Raw genomic sequence first — 26,323 nt, 5'->3', positions numbered from 1 at the left:
GTGCCTATAGACTAGTATCTAGTCTTTACCACATGAGATGCCTCACAATACCATTTGCCATTTAGGATTGGAATGAGACATATTCTCAGCCAATTGAGGGACTTTAGGAAGGTGTGACAGTAGGTTTTGGAGATAGAGAAGGTCATCAGCCATAGGAGAGGACTCTTTTAAATCTTCACACAGTTTTTTTTTCAAATAAAAATCAACAGAGATTCTAAAAGTACTGAAGGATGAACATTGACTGTCGCTGTATTTAGTCTTCTGTTTTTCAGCCATTTCTGAAGGTTTTTCAGACTCAATGGTTTTAAAGGTAAATGTCAAACATGACAGGTCCAAACTTCAACCTTTTGACAAGCGAAGCTGTCTAGTTTCCAGGAGACACCCAGACCATGGCCTAGGGGAAAGAGAATAATAATAATATAACAATATTTATTAAGTGCTTACTATGTGTCAAGCACTATTCTAAGTGCTGGGGTAGATAAAAGCTAATTAGGTTGGACACAGTCCCTGTCCCACAAGGGACTCACACAGTCTTAATCCCCATTATATAGATGAGGGAACTGAGGCACAGAGAAGTGTCTTGCCCAAGGTCACACAGCAGGAAGTAGAGGAGCCAGGATTAGAACTCAAGTCCTTCCAGGGTTGTGATTCCCAAGCCTGTGGTCTGCCCAGTAAGCAGATGCCATGCTGCATCATGCTTCCCTAGAATGAGCCTGAGAGACAGAGGACTTGGGTTCCAGTCCTGACTCCACCACTTGCCTGCTGTGTGACCTTGGGTAAGTCACCTTCTCTAGGCCTCAGTTTCCTTGTCTGCAAAATGGGGACTCAATACCCATTCTCCCTCCTACTTAGATTATGAGCCCCCTGTGGGACCTGACTTGATGCTCTTGTCTCTACCCCAGTGCTTAGAACAGTGCTTGACACCTAGTATGGGTTTAGCAAAGACAATAATAATACTGGTAATAATAAAACAACAGAATAGTTCACTGCATCATAATGTTATTACCAATATTATCATTATTTATGGTTTTAGCTATAGGATGTGGGAAACTGAACTGTCCCTTTCACCAGTGGCATCAGAAAGATCTGTTTCTTACCTTTCGGCATGGAAAGCTCCACAAAGCAGATGAAACGCAGTGAATATTCTGGGCTAATTTTTCAGTCTGTGAATTATCCAGGCTCTTTGCCTCTCAGTCGCCCACTGACTCCTTACCTTTTGGTTGCTCCATTGCTCATTAGCACCTCAGGGGAAATAAAAGGAGATGAAACTGCAAACACTTCATTTTGCTACTTGTTAGCCATGCTGACAAAAGGGTTTGTTGTTGTTTCGGGGGAGGGAAAGAGGGATGTTTGAGATTATGGTTAAAATGGGGTTTTGAGGGATCTAGATTCTCATTGAACAATCAAGAGATTAAGGAAATGGCACCGTGAAATACTTCGTACCTTATTGTTCAAATCCGATGACAGGGGAGGGATGAGCCTGGAAGCCACAGTCTGCACTAGCCAGACCCTCATTAAGACACTGTGTCCAGTTTGGGTCTCTGTCCTTTAAAAGGAAGTAGGAAAACTGAAAAGGCTCTAGAGAAGGGTTACAGAAGCGATTAAAAGGTGGGGAAATAAGCCCTCTGAGGAAAGATGAAAGAAAATAGGGTTGTTTACTCTAGAAAAGAGAAAGCTAGGGGGGTGACTTCATGACAGGTCTTCAAATAAATGACTGCTGGGGACTGGACCAGAGGAATGGGCTTTTCATCAAATCAGGAAGGATTTCATTTGGACATCAAAAAGGACTACTTGACTTTTAGGATAATACAATCTGCACCTTTTAAGCCCTTGATATTCACCCCACTTTATGCCCCCAAAGCACTTACATATGTATCTGTAATTCATTTTAATGTCTGTCTCTTTCCCTCTAGACTGTAAGCTCCTTGTAGGCAGAGAACATGTCTACCAACTCTGTTGTATTGTACTCTCCCAAGCACTTAGTACAGTGTTCCTCACACCGTAAGCATCTAGTAAACACCGCTGATTAATTGATGATAATAGAACCTTGGACCTGGCTACTTTTTTTTCCAGCAAAGGAGTCTGTGGAGCTGTTTAAGGAAGTCATAAGCACCCAACTTTCCTAGATGGTTTAGTTTTGGTTTTTTTCCCTCCTGCCTGGAGGCACAGATTGGACCAAATGTCCTTCCAGGATTCCTTCCAGGATTCTTGGATTGAATGTTTACTTAATAATATACTCTACTTATTTATTTAACTTGTACATATTTATTCTGTTTATTTTATTTTGTTAATATGTTTTGTTTTGTTGTCTGTCTCCCCCTTCTAGACTGTGAGCCCATTATTGGGTAGGGACCGTCTCTATATGTTGCCAACTTGTACTTCCCAAATGCTTAGTACAGTGCTCTGCACACAGTAAGCCCTCAATGAATACAATTGAATGAATGAATGAATAGACTGGAAGCTCCTTGTGGGGAAGGATTCCTTCTTCCAACTCTTGTATTTTGCTTTCCCAAGTGCTTAGTACAGTGCTCTGCACACAGGAAGTGCTTATGTTTACTACTGATTGATTATGTAGTCACATAGTAGGCAAAAGTTGTAAAATATTTTGCAGTGGATTCGTACAATACTTTGTAAAATGTATTAAGGTAAAAATAGACTGCATGGCAAACTCACTCCAGAAATCATCTAGTTGTTGGTATTTTCAAATAGAAATCTGCTACAGGAAGTAGAGTGGCCTAGTGGCTAGAGGCCAGCCTGGAAGTCGAAAGGACCTGGTTTCTAATCCTGCCTCTGCCACCTGTCTACTGTGTGACTGTGGGTGAGCCACTTCTCTGTGCCTCAGTTACCTCACCTGGAAAATGGGGATTAAGACTGTGAGCCCCAAGTGGGACAGGGACTGTTTCCAACCTGATTAATGTGTATCTACCCCAGTACTTAGTACAGTACCTGGCACGTAGTTAGTGCTGAACAAATACCAAAAAGAAAAAAAAATCTGCTGTCCAAGGAGAGAAAGCTCCAACTGGGTTCTTATGCTATCTAGTCATGGGGGTTAGGGGTGTCAATACTCAGCACCCTCTAACCTGTACAACTTTCAGCCCCAGTTCCATCTTGTATCTCTGCCATACTCCACCTGCCCTTCCTCCGGACTATGAGCTGGCTGTGGGCAGGGATTGTCTCTATTGCTGTGTGCTACATTACCCCCTTCCACTCCATCTTCATTTACCAGCCACAGATTCATTCAATCAATATCATTGAATGAATGAAGGGATGCCAACAGCCGGTCATTGATCGGCTGCTGCCAATCTTCACCTGTCACCCATCCCCTTCCCCCAGGGAAACAGTCAGTTAGTCAATTCACATAATATACTGAGTGCCTATTGGGTACAGAGCCTGGGAGAATACAATAGAGGAAGTGAGGATGACCCCTGCCTTCAAGTAGCTTACGATCAAAATTGGGGATAGGAGGAAGTAATAGAGTAGGTAAGATGGGCACAAATGCATTAGGAAGGTTAATAATAGTAATAATAATAATGGCATTTGTTAAGTGCTTACTGTGTGCCAGGCACTGTTCTAAGCACTAGGGTGGATACAAGCAAATCGGGTTGGACACAGTCTCTGTCCCTCGTGGGGCTCAGTCTCAATCCCCATCTTCCAGATGAGGTAACTGAGGAGCAGAGAAGTAAAGTGACTTGCCCAAGGTCACACAGCAGGCAAGTGGAGATCAGATTAGAACCGAGGTCCTTTTGACCCTGAGGCCCCATGCTCTAATTCACTAGGCCACTCTGCTTCTCTAGTCTTCTCCCTAGTCTTACAGACCTGGGTATGCAGGGGTCCTAACCAAGGCAGGATTTTTATGTAGAAACAGGGAGTGAGCCCTGGTTTTATCACATTTCTTGAGACAATGGGTTGTTTTCCAAAATTTGGCTTATCAGAATTCTCTCCTGCATGCAGACTCTGGGAAACACTGGAGAGTGAGAAAGGCCCTGAATTATTTACTAATTTGTGAATACAGTAATTTTTCTCTTACACAAAGGAATTTACACTTCACACAGTTGCAAATTGATTACCCATTTCAATAGCTCTGAGTTGCTGGTTGGGCTCCTGCTATTTTTTTTCCCCACAATTGTTTTAATGGCCCATATTCATTCATTCAATCGTATTTATTGAGGGCTTACTGTGTGCAGAGCACTGTACTAAGCGCTTGGGAAGTACAAGTTGGCAACATATAGAGACGGTCCCTACCCAATATCCTATCAAACCTGGCAGAGAAGCAGGATGGCCTAGGGGCAACAGCTGGCCCTGGGAGTCAAAGGATCTGGGTTCTAATCCTAGCTCTGCCACTTGTCTGCTGTATGATCTTGGGCAAGTCATTTCACTTCTCTGTACCTCAGTTACCTCATCTGTAAAATGGGGATTAAGACGGAGAGTCCTATTTGGGACAGGGACTGTGTCCAACCTGATTGTCCTGTATCAACCTCAGCGCTTAGTACAGTGCTTGGCACGTAATAAGTTGCTTAACTAATACCATAAAAAAGCAAAGGTTTTCCAAGGGGGAGAAAGTGGATTTCATCAGGAAAGGTCTCTTTTTTGGAGAACAGTGAAAAGCTTACAAATTTCTTTCATTGTTTGTAGCCTCTTCTGCCAAAAACTCTGATCCCTCAGGAGCCATTCCACAAATAGTTTCCCCAAGAATTGATTTGTAGAAGGAAAAGTTGATCCCCTTGGCACTAATTCTTTCTTTTCCAATACCAGACTCCAACTTTCTTCCATCTTCCCCTTGAAATGACAGCTAGGCAGACCATTTATTTATTTATGTATTCATTTATTCGTATTTGTGAAGCAGTTATGTGCCAGGCGATGTACTAACTACTGGGGTGGATCCAAGGGTTGGACATTGTCCAACACAGAGCTCACATTTTACAGATGAGGGAACTGAGGCTCAGAGAAGATATGTGACTTTCCCAAGGTCACACAGCAGACAAGTGGCGGAGCCCCGATTAGAATCCAGATCCTTTTAACTCCCAGGCCCAGACTCTCTATCCACTGGCTATGCTTCTTCTTGGCCTCTTTTTCTTTCATCCAACCCAGAGAGAAGTCAGGAGGAGAAAGTGACTCCCCTCTAGACCGTAAGCTTATTGGGGGCAGGGAATGTGTCTGTTTATTGTTATACTGTACTCTCCCAAACAGTTAGTACAGTGCTCTGCACACAGTAAGTTCTCAGTAAATATGATTGACTTACTGAGAGTTCTCCCTCCCATCCAAGAAAATGGTGGAAGGGGAATTTGGCTGAAAGACCCTATAAGCTGCTTCTCTAGCTTGCTTTCCATGACTTCTTTCTTACCGGTCACTTTGACCCTCTCTTCCATTCTGGATCCGGAATACTTTTGCCATTCCCAACGTGCAGCTTAAAAGCCGAACTAAAGAAAATCGTTTTTAAACATGCTGACTGGGGATAAGTTGAAGAGCAACTCATTTCTGGCTGAAAATTGCATCTGAGGAGGAAGGAGTAAGGGAGAGAGTCAGAAGCTGGGCAGAGGAGATTTGGAGCCGGATTCAGTTAATGAGAGCATGGAAGAAAGATTTAGGTTGGAGCCCTGGGGCTGGAGTCTTGGGCTTGGCCTAGTTGTTGGGAAGGGGAAGGAAAGCAGGATCTGGAACTGGGTGAAGAAGAATCAGGCAGCCAGTGGAAAGAAGACAGAGTCCCATTCAATTCAGGGCATGTCCTCAATGCACCAGGGACCTGTAACCAGAAAAATCAACCAACACAATCAATTTCCTTAGCCAAAATCCCAAATCCAAAACAGAAGTTTCCCAAGAAGATCAAATTAGATTTGCAAGCAAATAGAAGCAATCAAGCAGATGTGACAAAACTGAAATAGCATTTTTTTTTAATCATTTCAGCCTTGACCAACTTGGGAAACATGTTTTCCTTCCTGCTTGGACTGTGACCCCATGTGGAGAAGGGCTATGACTGACTTCCCTGAAGGCAGGAAACAAATCTACTAACTCTATTGTACTCTCCCAAGGCTTGGTTCAGTGCTCTGCACACAGTAAGTGCTCAATAAATACTATCGATTAACTGACCCCCTCCCCCCACCCCCACCAGGGCTTAGTAAACGCTTGGCACATAGTAAACACTTAACAGATCCCAGTGGTATTATTATTATTTGAAGATGCATGCTTTCGGGATGGTGAGAAAAATCAATGATATTTATCATGCACCTCTAAACTGTAAGCTCGTTACGGGCAGGGAACGGTGCCTGCTAATTCTGTTGTACTGTCCTCTCCCAAGAGCTTAGGACAGTGCTCTGCACATAGTAAGCATTCTATAAATGCCATCAATTGATTGATTTATTGAATGGCACATATGGTACTAAGCGCTTGGGAGAGCAAAACAGAACCAAGATGCAAAAACCCTGCCTTCGGAGAGCTTGCAGTTGGATGAAGACGACAAAAATGGTTAACTAGTAGTGGGAGCAGGAAGAAGAACATCTTGGAAATCCCAGATCTCCCACTTGTCTGTTGTGTGACCTTGGGCAAGTCACTTCTCTGTGCCTCAGTTACCTCATCTGTAAAATGGAGATTGAGACTCTAAGCCCCACATGGGAAAGGGACTGTGTCCAACCCGATTTGCTTGTATCCACCCCACCTCTTAGTACAGTGCTTGGCATGTAGTAAGCACTTTAAAATATCGTAATTATTAATTATTATCATTATAAACTCATCTCTGGCTGAAGCGACATCAGTACAGTGTGATTACTGTGCTGTAGTATCCATAGTCCAGCAGGCATCTTGCCTTGGTAGCCACCGTGATCTTCTCCTGCCAGCCACACACATTAATCACCTATTTTCCAGGATTTCCACTGAGCCCATCCTCCTCCTGAAATGTCCTTCTTTTGTCACCAATGTCTCCTGATTCCCAGCCTTTCTGTTTCCCAGAGCCTGCTCTTTCTACCCCATCAATAGCAGAGTTAGCCTGAAATATACTTTTCGCAGATTCTGGAAATATACCCTTCACAGAAATCTGAAGGTCTGGGCATCGTAGGGAAGAAAACCTCACTGTGGAACAATAATCAATCGATAATATTTATTGAGCCGCTAATGATTAAAACCGCAATGTGTCATCATGTAGGTCGATTGCCTCTGGTTCCAGGGGAGAGAAAGGTGAGTTCCCTTTAAGCAAGTCTTCGCCACTTTTTGAGAGTAATAATTAGGGAATAATTAAATCCTGTTTTATACCAAGAGAGGTCCTTCAGTAGAGTCAGAAAGAGAACTGAAATTGTACCCACAGGCATAAATGGGGTTAGCATTAAGGAGCTTGGGAAAGTAGTGGCTGGAGGAGGGGTTTTGAGGGGGGGTGGAGGGGGTGATTGTTCTGAAGTCTCAATCAGAATCCATACCTTCCTCCCCATTTTGAAATAGTTTCCTCCACCCTGAATCGTGGGGCAAAGGCATTCTGCATGCCGGTTCACGTTCCCTGCTCCTCCCAGACAAACCTCCGGTCTCTCTCCCTGGACTCTCCCACTTGTGACTGAGTCCTCAAGTGCTTCCCCTATCTGGAACAGCCTCTTCCCAGCTTTGCCAAATCCCATTCTTCCCCATCTTCCAAGCCCTTCTAAAAAGCCACCTTTTCCAGGCCAGCTTCCCTAAATAATTCCTGCCATGCCCCGCAGCCTCTTCAGTCCCTATGTATTACCTCAGGGACTCTTTTTACTTGTTCACTTGTGATTTTATTTTTCATCTCTTTTCTCTAAGCTCTTTGAGGACAGGGATGGTGTCTACCACTCTGTTATACTGTCCTCTCCCAAGCACTTAGTACGGCCTTCTGCACAAAGAAAGCGCTCAATAAAAACCATAGATTGACTGCTTGATCTCTTCAGGTCCCATAACTATTGGTATGCCCTCTTCCCTATTAGAAGGGCAGAGATGGAGTCTTATCATATATTCCCGAAGTACCTAGTTTATTGCTCTCTTCAAAGAGATGCTGGATAAAGCCTCCACTCTAGTGTGCGGGAACAAAGCAAACTGTAATAGTAAACAAAACCCTTTACATTTAAAGAAACCAAACAGTTATCTAAAACAAACAAGAAATCAGATTGCTCTCATCCTCCCTTAGTAAAGCAAACAGTGAGAGATTGATCTAAGGGATTTAGGACAAGTTCCACAGGCACGCTGTGAAGTATTAGGAAGCCATGTACTATCATCACTGGCTACAAAGCAATGCTCTACATAACTCGGAAAATAGCAAAAGCATCAGCCTGATGCTGCTTTATTTTTTTTGTTATGGCATTTGCTAAGCGCTTACTACGTGCCAGGCACTGTACTCAGCTCTGGCGTAGATACAAGTTAAGCAGGTTGGACCCAATCCACGTTCCACATGGGGTTCCCAGTCTTAGGCCCCATTTAAAGCGCTCAATAAATACGACTGAATGAATGAATGAATTTTACAGAGGAGGTAATTGAGGCACAGAGAAGTGAAGTGATTTGTCTAAGGTCAGACAGTAGACAAGTGGCAGAACCAGGCTTAGAACCCAGGACCTTCTGACTCCCAAGACCGGGCTCTCTCCACTAGGCCACACTGCATTCTTGAAGCAATGTGGCATAGTGGAAAGAGCCAGGACTTGGGAGTCAGGGGTTCTAATCCCGGCTCCGCCGCTTGTCAGCTGTGTGACTTCGGGCAAGTCACTTAACTTCTCTGTGCCTCAGCTACCTCTCCTGCTAAGTGGGGATTAAGACTGTGAGTCCCATGTGGGACAACCTGATTATCTTGTATCAGCATTTAGAACAGTGCCTGGCACATAGTAAGAGCTTAACAAATAGCATCATCATCATTATTATTATTATTATCCTTGGATTCAGGGGTTTGAATTCAGGGTTGTGGACTGACAGTTGATTCAAAAGTTGTCCTTGGGCCTGGGCAAGCCCCTTCCCCCATGCTGACTTCACCGGTTTTCATTCCCCATGTTGCCCCAATTCACATTCTCCATTCTATTTAATTGAAATGGCTCATCACTACACACTGAGGACCTAAACTTCCTCTGAGTAATAATAATGGTACTTGTTAAGCACTTACCATGGGCCAAGCCCTGTTCTAAGTGCTGAGGTAGAGACAACAATCAGGTTGGACATAGTCCCTGTCTGGCATGGGGCTCACACTCATCCCCATTTTACAGATGAGGTAACTGAGGCACAGAGAATCTAAGTGATTTGCCTAAGACCCTGGCTGAGCCTCATGAGTTCCTTATATTTTTCACACTGTTCCTCTGCTCCCTTAAAACTCCTTTTGGAAGACTTTCCTGATTACAGTGGATCCCTCCATTCTCAAGCGCTTAGTACAGTGCTCTGCACACCGTAAGTGCTCAATAAATACAATTGAATGACTTCAGAGTCTATCCTGATTAACTATTGATAAGAATAGCAAACAATAATAGTGATGTTTGTGAAGCACTTACTATGTGCCAGAGTGAAACCAAGTCCCTGTCCCACCAGGAAACTGAGTCACAAAGGAGTTAAATGACTTGCCCAAGGTCATGCACACAGCAGATAAGTGGTATAACAGGGATCAGAACCCAGGTCACCCAACTCCCAGGCCCGGGCTCTTTCCGCTATGACACGCTTACTACCCTATTACTAATGGGCTCCAGGAAAATGGAAGATGAAAGTGTGCTAAACCAAATGCTATCTCCAATAGGTGATCAGTAAAGTGCACCGATGTGGTTTCTAAGAACAAAACATGGGCCAAAACAATGTAAATATTTTCTAAAACTGATAACTCAATAGTTACATGATCAAATAGACTTATGTAAATATGTACCAAAAAGAAAATATTTTGTGATATTATGATGAGTCAGGTAAATACTTAATTTACACAGTGTTGTCTTTCACCTTATAATAATAATGATGGCATTTATTAAGCGCTTACTATGTGCAAAGCGCTGTTCTAAGCACTGGGGAGGGTACAAGGTGATCAGGTTGTCCCACGTGGGGCTCACAGTCTTAATCCCTATTTTACAGATGAGGTAACTGAGGCACAGAGAAGTGACTTCCCATAGTCACACAGCTGACAAGTGGCAGAGACGGGATTTGAACCCATGACCTCTGACTCCAAAGCCCGTGCTCAGAAAGGCACCTACATCCAGCATGCTAGAGCTGGCATTATTTATTTATAGTAGTGTCTGTCTTCCCCTCTAGAACTCTAAACTAGTTGTGTTTAGGTAATGTGTTTATTGTTCTAGTGTGCTTTCCCAAGTACTTAGTATAATGCTTTGCACACAGTAAGTGCTCAAGCAATATGATTGAGTGAATATTTGTGCTAAATAATCTACCATTATCTAGTGCTAAATGGGCTCTAAATCTATTCAGATCAGCCAAGATACCTGAAAGGGTGAGAGGGAGGTGAAGGAAGGTGCTTAGATCAGGATGTATTTTGTGGAATTATCTGAGTAGAAGAGTGCTAGAAGAAATACCGGCACAGACTTCAATTACAGTGGCTTGAAGGAAAGCTTAATAACAGGGTGTGGCCGCACTTTTACTATTGTGCCTTACTTTTCTTCTCCACAGGAGGTACTGGAATAGTAGGCTAGTAACTTTGAAGGACCGGCCAGTGAAAACAAATAAAAGTATAGTATACAAAAATCCCTTCATCTTGTTTTATTTACATAATTTAACTGGATAATATGAGCAAATCAAATGAGACACCACTAACTCAATGGCACAGGCAACGAAGCGGATGGCAACATCCAAATTTTCAAATGTTCCACGTCACTCGTCAATCAGTGGTATTTATAGAGTGCTTATTGTGTGCAGATCGCTGTACTGAGCAGCGCTTGGGAGAGTACAATATAGCAAACAAGAGTTGGTAGACATGGTTCCTGTCCAAGACGAGTTTACAGTCCAGACGGGGAGACAGATGTGATTATAAATAAATAAATTGTGGATATGTACGTCAGCGATGCGGGGTGAATAATCGGTGCAAATCCAAGGGCAAGTGTATGGAGAAAGGAGTGGGAGAAGAAATGAGGGCTTAGTCAGGGGAGACGTGCTTTTAAGAAGGCCAGTAGATCCTTCAGAAAGGCCTTCAAGTATTTCTATGCAGGCTGGCTCAACCAGTTCTATTCCTCTGCTCTTGTAACTATTTATTTCTTCTAGACTCAATTCAATTTCCAAATCATCTTCCTACCGGTGAACTTCTGTTAATGTGTTATGTGGCTTTGCTGCTCGGTGTTTTGATAAATCCGCATCAACTGGGGGTTCAACTGCAACTTTAAAGACTCTTTTTACGTATTAGGGTCCTGCAATGGTACAGGGAGCAGACACTTGTTTAGTAAACAGGGAGCTTGAAGCATTGTTCAAAGATATGTTCCCATCATTTGGTAGGTGGCTGAGTGCCAGTCTGAGTTGAGACTTCTCCTTTGCAGATGTTGTGATAGCTGCGTCAGGAATAAATAGATTTTAGATCTTCTGTGGTTAAACAAAATATGTTTGTTACCTGATGATTTTTTTTAAAAAACATGAGGGATTCTCATTTGGTTGGGGAGATATGGGCTGGGCTACAGTCTGTGATAAGTCGGGGAATAAATAGCCTAGAAAAGACCATCTCCAGCCTTCCATATTTTTCCTGTTGGGAGAGAACCACAGTAGCAGATTCAAGCTCTATAAAGTGAATTGGGAGGCCTGGACACTCACAAAGAACGCTTAGTGCTTCCAAAACATATGTTTCCACATTTGGGGTAGAGCACTTTTAGTGGATTAGTAAAATCTCTTCTGACAGCACTAGCCTGTTTGGATGTGGCGTACGATGGTATTAGAAGAACCTGTTTGTATGGGGCTTGGGAATCTCAGCTGGCCACAGGTATTTAAACATGATCATTATTGTCATTATTATGGTATTTGGAAAGCATGTACTACATGCTAAGCACTGTACTAGGCACTGGAATATTATCATTATTATTGTATTTATTAAGCCCTTACTGTGTGTTAAGCACTGTTTTAGGCACTGGAATATTATTATTATTATTATTGTGTTTGGTAAGCCCTTATGTGGTAAGCACTGTGCTACGTGCTGGGATACTATTATTGTTATTATAGCATCTGCTAAGCACTCACAGTGTGCCAAGTATTGTGCTAGGCACTAGGGTATTATCATGATTATGGTATTTGTTAAGCACTTACTTTGTAGTAATCACTGTACTAGGCACTGGAATGTAATAATAATAATAATAATAATGGCATTTATTAAGCACTTACTATGTGCAAAGCACTGTTCTAAGCGCTGGAGAGGTTACAAGATGATGAGGTTGTCCCACGGGGGGCTCACAGTCTTAATCCCCATTTTACAGATGAGGGAACTGAGGCCCAGGGAAGTGAAGTGACTTGTTCAAAGTCACGCAGATGACAACTGGCAGAGCTGGGATTCGAACCCGTGACCTCTGATTCCAAAGTCCGTGCTCTTTCCACTGAGCCATGCTGCTTCTCTATTATCATTATTATTATTATGGTATTTGTTAAGCATTTAACTATGTGCTAAGCACTGTGCTAGGTCCTGGGATATTATTATAGTAGCTGTTGAATGCTTACTAAGTGCTAAGCACTATACTAGACACTGGGATATTATTATTATGGTTGTTGTTAGGTGCATACTACATGCTAAGCATTGTACTAGGCACTGGAATATTATTATTCTGGTATTTGTTAGGCACTAACTATGTGCTAGATGCTGGGCTATTATTATTGTTATAGTATCTGCTAAGCATTTTACTATGTTCCTAGCACCGTAATATTATTTTTTATTATTTTGGTATTTGTTAAGCACGACTGTATGCTAAGCACTGTGCTAGGTGCTGGGCTATTAATATGGCATCTGTTAAGTACTTACTGAGTGCTAAACAGTGTACTAGACACTGAGATATCATTCAATCTTATGTATTGAGCACTTACTGTTTGCAAAGCACTGTCCTAAGAGCTTGGGAAGTACAATTTAGCAACAGAGACAATATTGTCATTCTTGTATTTGTTAATCTCTTATTACTGTTCAAGCACTGGGATAGAGACAAATTATTCTGTCCCTGTCCAACATGGGGCTTATACTCTAAGAAGGAGGGAGAACAGGCCAAACTCCAATTTCCCCTGAGAGGCTTTATGAGAACAATCATGTTGTAATGTGCTCACCCAAGCACTTAGTAGAGTGTTCTGCACACAGTAAGTGCTCAATAAATACCACTGTCTGATAATGCAGCCCTCTCATTAAAGGAGAGTTGAATGTACTATTCAGTAGTAGCAGCACTTAAGGAGTACAAATGAGGAAAAATATTTATTTGGGACAACTTCTGTCAAGACGGTGTTCAGCTGGTCTCATCTCACAGGAAGCAGCGTGGTCTGGTGGAAAGAACTCAGGCCTGGGACCTGAGTTCTAGTCCTGACTCTGCCACTGCCCAGCTGAATGACCTTGGGAAAGTCACTTCACTTCTTGGCACATCAGTTTCCTCATCTGTTAATGGGGATTAAAAACCTGTTCTCTCTCCTACTTAGACCCTGGACCTCAGGTGGGACAGGGACTGTGTCTTACCTGATTATCTTGTATCTACTCCCGTTCTTAGTGTAGTGCTTGGCACATGATAAACACTTAAAACATGGCACGGTTACTAGTAAGGGACATTCTTTGATAGGTGGAAATTCTCCAAATGCTGGTCTTGAATGTAAATAGTCCTTATAGGAGAAGAGACCCAACCACAAAGGGTGAAGAGGAGCAAAAGCTTTCCTCATTCCCTATCAACTGAACCATCTTAATTGTATGTGGGATTTCCCTTCTTTGAGTCTAAGGTTCCGCCTTCCCTTCTTCATATGTTTTTGTCCCACAGTTGGGAAAGATCACCTATCGCCTTTATTAGTGTCAGAGTTTAGAAAGTCAGACACAGGGAGAAAAGCAGAATTCACCTGGTCAGAAAATCCATTTTTCACCTTACGAAAAAATCTCTTCATGTGGTCTAGATTTCATTATTAAAGAAAAGGTCTCATCACTGAAGTCACCCCCTGCTAGCCTGTGGCTGGTGAAATCAAGCCGCTTGTCAAAGGTGCTTTTCAACGATTAGATTGAATTTACAGGGAACTGCAACGTGCTCACACACATACGCTCTTAACCTCCTGGGAAGAAATGTCAAGATTTGCTCGCACTGCACTTTTCGTACTCCATTTTGACTCAGTGGTTGTTGGTGCCGTTTAATCATTTTCCAGAGTTTATTGACCACGAGATAGAAACCAACAAAGATTAAAGTGAAGTTTCCTCAAAAGGTTCCCAGACCAAAGGCAGACTCAGGATTGGGCTTTTACGTCAGGGTTCGGCCTAAAGGACAGATCCTGTCTGCTCTGCTCACATTCTATCAGGATTCCCAGCCTGCTCTTGGAGATAATAATCTCTAAAAAAAAAATCAAATTTTAAAAAAAGTTTCAAGAGGCCAATATGGTCAATGGAATGGGTCGAACCCACGGATTTTTCTGACCTTCCTATTTTCATTTCCCCCCCAGATTTTGTGAAGTCATGACCTGCCTACAATTCTGATATACAGAGTAAAGAAAAGAGATTGGGGCAGAGACCATCTGGCACTGTAATTCAAGAGGAAAAGCTGTAGCCACAAAATCTCCTTCCTCTTGCTTCCAGAGACCTTCAGCTGCCAGTTCCTTTTCATAAAAATAATTTTTTGAACCTGAGGCTTGATATTCTACTTAATATGTGTGTTAGGATCTTCTTGAAGGGCTGCTATTCGTTCATTCATTCAATCGTATTTATTGAGCATTTACTTTGTGCAGAGCACGGTACTAAGCACTTGGGAAGTCATATAGAGATGGTCCCTACCCAACAATGGATTCACAGTCTAGAAGGGGGAGACAGACAACAAAACAAAACAAGTGGACAGGTGTCAAGACGTCAGAACAAATAGAATTAAAGCTAAATGTACATCATTAACAAAATAAATAGAATGGTAAATATGTACAAGTAAAATAAATCTGTACAAACATATATACAGGTGCTGCAGGGAGGGGAAGGAGGTAGGGCGGGGGGGGGGGGGGGGGGGAGCAACTGACCTGTCCCAGTAGATTTCTCCCTTCTAGATTAGCTTTACTCACTCAGAAAATGAAATGACTAAGGTCCCCTGCAGTTAGACTGGTCTCCCCAGATTCGGTGGATTGCTGGGAGAGGAATTAAGGCTTGAGAAGTAGCGTGGCTTAATAGAATAAGCACAGGCCTGGGAGTCGGAGGACCTGGGTTCTAATCCTTGTTCCGCCGTGTTTGCTGTGTGACCTTGGGAAAGTCACTTCACTTCTCTGTGCCTTAGTTACCTCGTCAGCAAAATGGGGATTAAGACTGGGAGCCTCATGTGGGACATGAATTGGGTTCAACCTGATTTGCTTGTTTCTACCCCAGTGCTTAGTACAGTGCCTGGCACATAGTAACCACTTAAATACCATGAGAGAGGAAAAAAAAAAGAACCAGTAAAGTTCCTTTCTGGGAAGTAATAGGCACGGGAGCTGTGAGATACAGCAGCTCATTCTGGAAATGACGTAGGCTGTAAGCTTCTTGTGGGCAGGAAACATATCTCCCAGCCGTTGAATCGCACTCTCCAGGTGCTTAGTACAATGCTCGGCTCACAGTAAGTTTTCAGTAACTACGACTGATTGAGATTGCGGGCAGAGTTGCACTGAGGTATTTCTGTACTTCCTTGCCAGGGGTCCTAATTGTCAGTTGCCTTCAATTGGATGACAGAGTGTCCTCCACCCACTTGAAGGATTTGATTTATGACCCCCTAATGAACCATGTCCTCTGATTGATTGCTGCAGATAAGGATCTTGATTCATTTGAATCATCTGCCAATCATATGATGCAATCTGATGGGTTTCCACTTACTCTACTGGACACTCCCAAATGTTCAGTACAGTGCCCTTCCCAGAACAAGCACTCAATAAATGCCATCGATCGGATCCTACCAGCAGCTACAGAGCACTTGGCTAGTGCAATGCTCTGCACACAAAAGATGCTCAAGAAATACAGTTGGTGATGATGGCGAATTTTAGACAGGCTAATCTTGACTTTCAATTGCCTAATGTTTTTACTGCACACATACTTTGAATTTTTGAAGAGAAAGTCTGTGGTGAACTTGGAATCTTGGTGGATCCTAGCCATCTTTTGTTTATAGGATATTTTTGGTGTTCCTGGCAAAGTCGCACAAAATCCTTGTTTGCTTCTTTTATGAAAAAACACGTTTCTTATTATGGGACACATTGCTTTCTTCAAGCAAAGCACTCGGCCCACGGTAAGTGAGACAAGTCTGACAGAAACATCGAAGGCCTTTACAATCAATCAGTGACATTTGTTGGGCATTTACTATGTGCAGAGCACAGTACTAAGAGCTTGGGAGAGGATGATACAATAGAATAAGTGGACACATTCCTTACCCATAACGAGCTGACAGTCTAGGGACTGTACCGCACCTGTACCGCACCTTTAAATAAGCCCCTGCCGGACCTGATTCTGTTGCTTTGAGCCAACTTTCGTGGGCTTCTGCATTATTGCTTTTAGCCACATTTCTCAAAACTGCAGATTCAACCAATGTTTCCAGACCCAAGGTCACCTCTTTAATCTCCCTCATTTCCTTCTCAACTTCAGCAACCCAGAGGCTTAATCTCCTTTATTTTCTTCTCTCAGTCTCAAGTCCCCAAATCCCTTGTTCCACGCCATCCCCTAAACATTGAATAAATTCATGTACTCCACCTACAATAAGCCAGCTCTTTCCCTTTTGGTCAGAAAGCCAGCCTTCAGAATAAAAATAATGATAATAATAATAATGGCATTTGTTAAGCACTTACTATATGCCAGGCACTGTTCTAAGCGCTAGGGTAGATGCAAGCAAATCAGGTTGGACACAGTATCACAGTTGGACACAACTTGCTATATTTTGGGCACTGAATGAACATCAAGCAATCAGTCTGATATCTTAATTTGGCTGGGAGGAAACTTGTTTTTCAATCTATCAGGGACCAAGGACCCAAGGTATGACTGATGGCCTCTGGAAAAGGAAAATGTTCTTTGTCTTCATGCTTGGAGAAGGACTAGAATATTTAAAATGAAGAGGGGGTGGGGCAGTAAGAGTCTCCCCAAAGCTGGAGGTTAGGACCTTTGAAGGATGGCCACTTGTCCAATTTTGAGCCGGAAGCCTCGTTTTCAGCTGGCCTGTCCCCTGTATTGTCAGACTTGATACCAGACTCCTTCATGTCAAGTTTTGTCTTTTTTTCTTCCTCAGCATTCAACCTCTAATCCTGACTTGTGCGCTGTCTGGCCCCGATCAAATCACTTCTCTGTGACTCAGCTGCTTCATCTGTAAAATGGGGATTAAGACTTTGTGCCCTATGTGGGACAGGGGCTGTGTCCAACCTAATTAGCTTTTATTCATTCATTCAATTACATTTATTGAGTGCTTACTGTGTGCAGAGTACTGTACTAAGCCCTTGGGAAGTACAAGTTGGCAACATATAGAGACGGTCCCTACCCAACAACAGGCTCACATTCTAGAAGGGGAAAACAGACAATGAAACAAAACATGTGGACAGGTGTCAAGTCATCAGAATAAATAGAAATAAAGCTACCCAGTGTTTAATAAAGTGTCTGGCACATAATAAGGGCTTAAATACCATAAAAAAGCAGATGTGAAACTATTAACATTACTGACTCTGAAGAGTTGGCCAATGATTTTGGGGGTAATCTTTGCCTGTTGGTTAGGGAGAGTGGCCTGCTGGTCAGGTTGGTTAAAAAAAAGAAGTTCCTCACAGGGATTTTCTAGAGCTAGGGCTGGGACCGGGCTGTATCTGGAGCAATGAGCATGGTAATGCCCTTCCCCTTGTCCTGACCACCAGGACATGGAGGGCCTGAGCGCCTCTCCTCACCAGCTGCTTCCACCCATGCTGCCACCCACCTCTTTTCCTCCCATTGAGCCAGTGGAAATCCTTCACCCCAAGTAGGCCAAATCCAGGACTGGAGGTGTTGTGGGGGGTGGTCAGCAGGGACAGAAATCGACTTGCCTTTCATCCTAAAAGGCCCGTGGGGCCTCGGCCTTAGATTTTAACCATCGGGATGCAGGAAAATAGGCGAGGGAACAGAAATTTGTGGCGGCCCTCCCATCCTACTCTCTAATGCAGCTATCACCGCTGCTCATCACTGGCCAGACTACTTGAAATACCTGATCAAGGACCGGGTGAGTAGCAAAAGAAAGGAGTTATTATTCTCCTGCTGGGGAGAAGCAGGTGAGGGAGAGTGAGGTTTACTTCATGATCTCACTTCTGATTATGTGGGGTAAGTATCATCCCATGTCATTCCAGTAAGACGGGGAAAGGCTGAAGGGAAGGTGAGTGTTGAGGAAAGTCTTACGCCAGATGAAGTTTTGGAAACTTTTCCCTGTTCATCTGAGCAAAATTCGACTTAGGACTTTCCTGTATCTACTCCAGTGCTTAGTAAGGTGTTTGGCATATAGTAAGGGACACACACACACACACACACACACACACACACACACACACACATGTGAAGCCCTTACTATGGGGTATTTATTGAGCACTTTGTGCAGTGCACTGAACTAAGTGCTTGGAAGAGTACAAAGCAGCAGAGTTATATATGGGTGTGTGTATATGTGTACACATACATATATATATATATATATAATATATATATATATATACATATATATTTTAATGGTATTTGTTAAGCTGTTATGTACCAGGCACTGTACTAAGCACTGTGGTGGATACAAGCTCATCAGGTTGGGCAAAGTCCCAGTCCCACTTGGGGCTCACAGTCTTAATCCCCATTTTAAGGGTGAGGTAACAGACACAGAGAAGTTAAGTGACTTGCTCAATGTTACATGGCAGACAAGTGGTGGAGTGAGATTAGAACCCAGATCCTTCTGACTCCCAGACTTGTGCTCTATTCACTAGGCCACGCTGCTTCTCATGCAGAAGGAACAAATGAGAGCAGAGAGCTGCTTCTACGTATGTGTTTCCATGGATGTATGTCAATCAATCAATAGTATTTATTGAGCATTTACTATGTGGAAACCCCCAAAGAGCAAAGTAAAAATTTGGGAAGACCTGAAGGATTAAGGGATTGAAGAGGGCGAACAGAGGATCCAGGCTATCGCTTAATTCACCCTCTAGACTGGCTGAGGACATGTCTACCAACTCTATTATACTGTACTCTCCCAAGCACTTTGTACAATGCTCTTCACACAGTAAGTGCTCAATAAATAACATTGACTGACTGATCACTCTTTATACTTGGAATTCTCTGATCCCAGGTTCAGACATCCACTGGTGCTTTGATGGAGCACCAAGCTGTTCTGTGGATTTGAATTGATCTGTCATGTATTGTGTGGGAAAGTGGACAGGGTAATCTTGGTGCCTGCGACTACGAACGAGAGAGCACACTTGCATGGAAGTGCTTTGCATTCTCTTTAGTGGAAAGCACCTTGCTTCTGCAAGTCAACTAGTCCTTGGTTCAGTGAAGCTTGGAGTCGGTCCAAGTGAAATTAAATTTCCTACCAAAAATATACCTTTACTCAGAGGGGCAGGAAAGCCAGTCCAGAAACACATCTAACTGGTTTGACGGTCCCAAGAGGAGCTGCTTTATCATGGTGGCATTGTTTCAGATTATCTCTTTTGATCTTCGCTTGGAAATATGGGTGCCTTGAATGATGCATGTGGAAGAAGGAGATTATGGTCTCTGATAAGTGAGCCTTATGTGAGTTCCCAGGTTAGGAAATGCGAAGAGGCCCTTCAGGGGCTGATAACTAATAGCAGAATTCAGATTATGTCTGAATCTGACCGATGTACCTGAATGACTCTTAAGAAACCTAGAGGACAAGTAATTTTGGGGGTTAGGTTATCTGGCTCCCATGATGCATCAAGAGAGATTATTTCCATGATTTCTAGGAGAGATGGAAAAGGGGATGTTGGGTTCTTAGTTCTTGGGGTTATGTCAAAGGATCGTGATTTTCCTAATGACTGGAAGGTGCAGCTGCAGGAAAGTGCTTTGAAAGGCAGTGACCTTCTTTAGTGGACTAGATTGTAAAACTCTGCTTTTCTTTTTAGATCATTTTTGTTAAGTGCTTACTATGTGCCAGGCCTGTACTAAGCACTGGGGGAGATAGAAGCCAGTCAGGTTGGACACGGTCCCTGTCTCGAATGGGACTCACAGTCTTAATCCACATTTTAGAGATGAGGTAACAGGCACTGAGAAGTTAAGGAACTTGCCCAAGGTCACATAGCAGATAAATGGCAGAGCCGGGATTAGAACCCAGGTCCTTTGACACCCAGGCCCATACTCTTTCCACTAGGGAATACTGCTTCTCTGATCGATTATTTTGGGTTACTTGCAAGGCATTGGATCCTCCTCTCACTCAGCAAGTAGCAAGGAATCCCCTCTCTCCCTCACTCTATCGATTAAAAGTCACTAGATCTGAAATCTATACGAATTCACTCAGGCTAAGACCCTGCAGGCAGAAAACAACTGCATAGGCAAGTCAGAGTCTGGTGAGAAACACCACAAGTTGCTTTATTTTCAGAGGAAAGGAAATGACCCAGAGCGTGACTTATGTGGTAAAGTTAAAGTCAATGGATTGACTGAAACATAGAACTATAGGGAAGTCATCTTGTCACCTAGTTGGGTTCCCCGGCTGGCCCTTGGGGTGAGAGTACTAGAATGCCCGACTGGAAATCTAGGGTGGCTTCACTCCCAAACCCTCCCCAGAGAAAGAAATCATCCAGTCCACCTGCCGTTATTTTTAGCCCTCAGAGAGTTTGAGGCTGCCTCAGACAGGGAAGTGGGCTCGGGTGGGGCTCTTCTGTGTAAATAGCCGGACTTCCCCACAGCTGGCCATCAGCTGAGGAAGAGGGATGCCTGGTAGGTGGGAGCCACAGGAAGGAGGTGCTATGGATTGCATGGGCAGGGTGGGAAAGTCCTTGGTTGGGAGTCGAGGCTGGGGGAAGACAGGAAGGAGGTGAATATATATTACAGCTCCAGCAGAGGCTTCTAGCAAAATATTTATTTCTCAGACTCTCACAGAAAGCCGGAATGGAAGAGACAAGCGAGGTTCTTCGAACCGCCCGGCCCTTCACTAGGAGGTTTTCCAGACACACAGCCTCTCGAGTGTTCCGGGACTTAGTTTGCTGCAACTCCACTTTCTGAAGACCATATTACGGGCAAGGGACTTCTCCGAAAACAGCTTCAGGTTCTTAACAAATGTTTTCATTTCTATCCGGTCACCCTCCTGCTCTCGTCCTATCGGCAAGCCATGCCTCAAGTGTCGAGAAAATAGAATCTGGAACCGCTGAGAAGAGTTAGCCCCATGGTGCCCCACTAAGTGGAGAACAGTTTATACCACCCAATGGTTTTCTTGCCTCTAAAATGGCTATCTTTCTGCTCCTTGGACTGTGACTTCCATGTGGGACAGGGACTGGGTCCAATCTGATTACACTGCATCTACCCCGGTGCTTAGCACATAGTAAGTGGTTAACAAATGAAGAAAAGAAAAATGATCAAGAAATGGGCACTGGAATGCAGTTTGTCTCCCCCTTAGCTCTCGAGAATCCAGCTGCAGCAGCCTGGCCTCCTGCCTGGTTTGAGTTTGACTATTGGGGGTTTGGGTCCTCCCACCTCCACAGACCTTGCCTGTTCGTCATAACTCTGACAGCTCTTCATCTGCTGGGGATCTGGGAGGATCATGGGACTCTGGTTCTCAGGGGCAGTGGAGGCTCTGACTGCCTCTCTCTCCTTGGGACAGTGAGGAGGACCAAACTAGACCATTGAGCCCTGGAAGTGCTGATGTGGGCTGCTCTGGACCAAATTGGAGTAACTTTGAGGGGAGCTGGGAGCCTCTCAGAGACTGGAAGTAGAGGAACTTCTGCTCCTCAGGGCTTCCCCTACTCTTGCACATTCACGCTGGGATTTCCCGCTCATGATTTCAGAGTCAGAGTGGCCCTGAGGAGAGATAGCGGAAGATTCCCTCAGTGAGCCCCCATTAGTGTCCTCCGTTTTGGGACAGGGCTATGGGCAAGAAGGCAGACATGTTCTTAGTCAATCAGTCAGATTTACTGAGCTCCGAATGCTTACACTTGGGATAGTACAATACAACAATAAACAGACAATTCTTGCCCACGATGAGCTTACAGTCTAGAGGGGAGACAGACATTAATATAAATTACAGATATGTACCTAAGTGATGTGGAGCTGGGAAGGGGGATGAATAAAGGGAGCAAGTCAGGGTGAGGCAGCAGGGAGTGGGAGAAGAGGAAAGCAGGGCTTAGTGTCAGGTCTGGGGTTGGAGAAGAGATCTTTGAGGAGCAACTTTCTTTCAAACTCAACCCTGCTCTTCAGCAGTTCCATAAAGAGCCCCCCAGTAGGTGAAGACATCCCAAAGGAGAAAGAGATGGCAGAATTGGGCAGCCATTAAAGCAGGTAGGCAACGCCAGAACTTGGGAACAGGAAAAGGTAGGAGGAGGGAGGACACAGTTTGACTTTGGTCTGCTGCCTAGTGTGTTGAGTTTGTTGGGCTCTAACAAATCCTTCAGAACTTGGAGAAGCAGTGGGGCCTAGTGGAAAGAGCAAGGGCCTGGGAGACAGGACCTCAGTTCTAATCCTAGCTCTGCCACTTGTCTGCTGGGCAAGTCACTTAACCTCCACTTTAGAGATGAGGTAACTGAGGCCCAAAGAAGTTAAGACTGTGGCCCCACGGTTGGGACAGGGATTGTGTCCAAATTGATTACCTTCTATCTACCTCAGTGCTTAGTACACTTCCCAGCTCATAGTAAGTGCTTAATATGACTAAAGAGGAAAAAAACCCCAAACCTAGCACTTTCATTCTTCCTTTCATTATTATTTTCTATAATATTCTCAGAGAATTTTTGTTTGATATGCTTTCCAGAAGCCTCATCTCCATTAGCCCTGCTCTCTCAGAGATCCACTTCCTGTTTGCCCCTAAATCAAGCTGTTTGAGGACAGGAATTGTGTCTACTAATTCTGTTGTACTCTCTCAGGTGGTAGATATAGTGCTCTGCACAAAGTAAGTGCTCAAAACTGGTTGATTGATTGGGCATCTGCTACTGCCTGCTCAATAGAAAAACTGGGCCTTCTGTTTCTCTTGTGTCTTTAGCTTTGTGACTGTGGGCAAGTCACTTAATCTGGAGAGCAGCATGACCTAATGGATAGAGCAAGGGCTTGGGAGTTGGAAGGACCTGGGTTCTTATCCTGGCACTCTCACTTGTCTGCTGTGTGACCTTGGGCAAGCCACTTAACATCTCTGTGCCTCAGCTCATCGGTAAAATAGGGATTAAAACTGAGAGCCCTTTGTGGGACAGGGACTATGTCCAATTCGATTATCTTGTAGCTACCCCAGCGCTTAGTACAGTGCTTGATTCATAATAATAGAGAAGCAGCGTGGCTCAGTGGAATGAGCACGGACTTTGGAGTCAGAGATCATGGGTTCAACTCCCGGCTCTGCCACTTGTCAGCTGTGTGACTTTGGGCAAGTCACTTAACTTCTCTGTGTCTCAGTTCCCTCATCTGTAAAATGGGGATGAAGACTGTGAGCCCCACGCGAGACAACCTAATCACCTTGTAACCTCCCCAGTGCTTAGAACAGTGCTTTGCATGTAGTGCTTAATAAATGCCATTATTATTATTATTATTATAAGCACTTAGATACCTTAAAAAAGACTCCCAACTTTCTTGGCCTCAGTTTTGCCTTCTGTAAAAGGGGGGTGATAACACTGCCTACCAATCAGAGATTTTGTGGATATCAATGGGGCAACAGATTTGGTTGTGTACTTTGAACTCTTGGAAAGAAATGTACTATATAAGTCCTAGATATTAATTCCCTGAGAATGCTAAGAATGTTATTCTGACACCTTCCCACCCTACTATGGTGAAATTTCCAAGTCTGCCATCACATCTCTCACCTTAAAATATCACAGGAAGAGAAAATTAATGAGTTAGTTTTTATCTGTGCAGGAAAAGTCAAGGGGAGAGGGGAGGCAGAGTGAAATCTATCTGTTTCCCAACTGGGACTCAGAAACAGCAAACCAAATGTCCTCTGGCAGCTGGTTCCATCCCTGGGGGGCAGGGGGTTTAAGGGGGCTGAGGGAATGAGGTGAGCTTGGAAAGGGTCTGGGTTCAAGACATTTGGACTGAGGCTCAGACTGCCTGGGGCTTTCTTGCAACTTTACCTCTGTGACGAAAGCTCCCCGGACACAACCTTGAGGGCATTAGGGAGACCAGGGAGAGCTTAAGGCTCTCCGGAGATTCAGGTCACTTGCCCCAAGGGCTACCCAGAAGGCTTCTTGGCCAAACTCCATCTCCCGATCCACCAGATAGCGACCAGTCAGGGGCCTACCTGGAGAGTACCTGCAGCCCAACCTGATCAGCTTGTATCTACCCCAACGCTTAGAACAGCACTTGGCACATAGTGCTTAAATACCGTAATTATTATTATTATCATCTAAGGGAGTAACCTGGCCAAACAGTAACTCCCTACCAGGGACTCCATAGCCCTCCTACCTTAACTCTAGACCTTAAGCTCATGGGCAGAGAATGTGTCTATTTACTGTTTGTACTCTCCCAAGAGCTTAGTACAGTGCTCTGCACACAGTAAGCACTCAATAAATACAACTGAATGAATTAACCTTGCCAATTCGCTACTACAACCCAGATCGCACACTTCACTCCCTCAACTTCCATTTACTCTTTGTATCTCGATCTCCCTCCACCTCCAATCCCCTTGCCCAAGTCTTCCCTCTGGCCTGGAGTTCCCTACCCCTTCATCTGACATATCACCACTCTCCCCACCTCTAAACCCCTCCTGAATTCACATCTCCAAGGGGCCTCCCCAGACTAAACCCCTATTTTCCCTATTCCACGCTCCCTTCTTCCTTACATATGCACTTGGATCTTTATCCCTTAAGCATTTGATATCCACCCCACTGTCATTCCCACAGGACTGATGGAAATACCCTTATTCTCTCCCTTTTCCCTATCCACAGTTTATTTTAATGCCTGTTTCCCCCTCTAGGCTGCAAGCTCCTTGTGGGCAGGGATTGATTCTAGAAACTCTATTTTATTATTCTCTCCCAAGCTATTCTGCACACAAGCACTTTATAAATACCATTGCGTGAGTGATTAATGGGTAACAAGCCCCCCTAAAAACTTCTCTGATGTGAAAAGAGAGGTAGAGGGGTTTACTGTTGGATATAGCTTGTTGATCAGTCTGTAAATCACCAGATAATTTCTCCATTTTACACTTCACCTTTCTCATATACCTATAACCCTTAGGAACTCGGGATTTTTCAGCTGGTGTTTGCTTTCAGAGGTGAGGAGAAGCTTTAAATGTTATTGCTGAATTGTTTCTAGCATCTAAGTTACTAAGCTGGTTACTAAGCCTGCTATTTCTATTTTAAGAAATAAAGTCATGTCATTAAAAATTAAAATAAAACTGCTCCTGGATAATCTTGCCCCTTACAGAACTCTTATGCAATATGTAAATTTGCATCTCAATTGTTATCTTCCTTTTTTGGGACTAAGGGGTCATACCAACTGAGAGAAATATTTGAAAACTAGCAGGTCTCTAAAATATGCAAAGGATCTCAGGGCATCTGGGTCCCACAAAAGGACCCCCTATTAATAATAATTTTGGTATTTGTTAATACTATATGCCGGGTACTGTTCTAAGCGCTGGGGCAGATGCAAGTTAGTCAGGTTGGACACAAACCCTGTCCCACACTGGGCTCACACTTTTAATCCCCATTTTTAATAGATGAGGTAACAGGCACAGAGAAGTTAAGTGACTTGTCCAAGGTCACCCAGAAGATATGTGGCAGAGCCAGGATTAAAAACCAGCTCCTTCTCCCAGGCCTGTGCTCTATCCACTAAACCATGCTGCACTTGAAACATGATAATATCTTCAGAAGCAGAGTGCTTTCAAAAAATATATTTTGGACTAGAGAAAAGATTGCTGGGGTAGCGGTAGTTGGCTGACTTAGGGGGAGCCCCTCAATTCTGCCAATTATTTCAAGACAGAGGGTGCAGTAACCTTCACCTAATTAAACAGGGAACCCACCTCACAGATTGAAAAGTAAGCCCCATGTGGGCAGGGATTGTCTCTGCTGAATTGTACTTTCCAAGTGCTTAGTGCAGTGCTCTTCATACAGCAACATAGCAGTAACATATTTTAGCTCTGTTAGGGAAAGGAAATGCAAAGCAATCAGCAAACAAAGCCTGTCTCTGGAGGGACTATAT

The 26,323-nt window shown here is 43.8% G+C and overlaps 1 long non-coding RNA gene across 1 annotated transcript in view; it reads right to left on the bottom strand.

Annotated features, from left to right (window-relative positions):
- The window catches only part of LOC119941602, a 37,139-nt gene continuing 10,816 nt past the window's right edge, over nucleotides 1-26,323 (bottom strand). Inside the window, exons 2-3 of the long non-coding RNA XR_005455231.1 lie at nucleotides 1,098-1,242; nucleotides 1-394 (exon numbers count right to left, since the gene is read on the bottom strand). This is a non-coding gene — a long non-coding RNA (uncharacterized LOC119941602). The remainder of the gene's footprint in view (nucleotides 395-1,097; nucleotides 1,243-26,323) is intronic.

Source organism: Tachyglossus aculeatus, chromosome 20 (genome assembly GCF_015852505.1).
Source record: "Tachyglossus aculeatus isolate mTacAcu1 chromosome 20, mTacAcu1.pri, whole genome shotgun sequence".
NCBI classification, from domain to species: Eukaryota; Metazoa; Chordata; class Mammalia; order Monotremata; family Tachyglossidae; genus Tachyglossus; species Tachyglossus aculeatus.
Note: the sequence above shows the minus strand (reverse complement) of the source record. Positions and strands in the feature narration are given on the sequence as shown.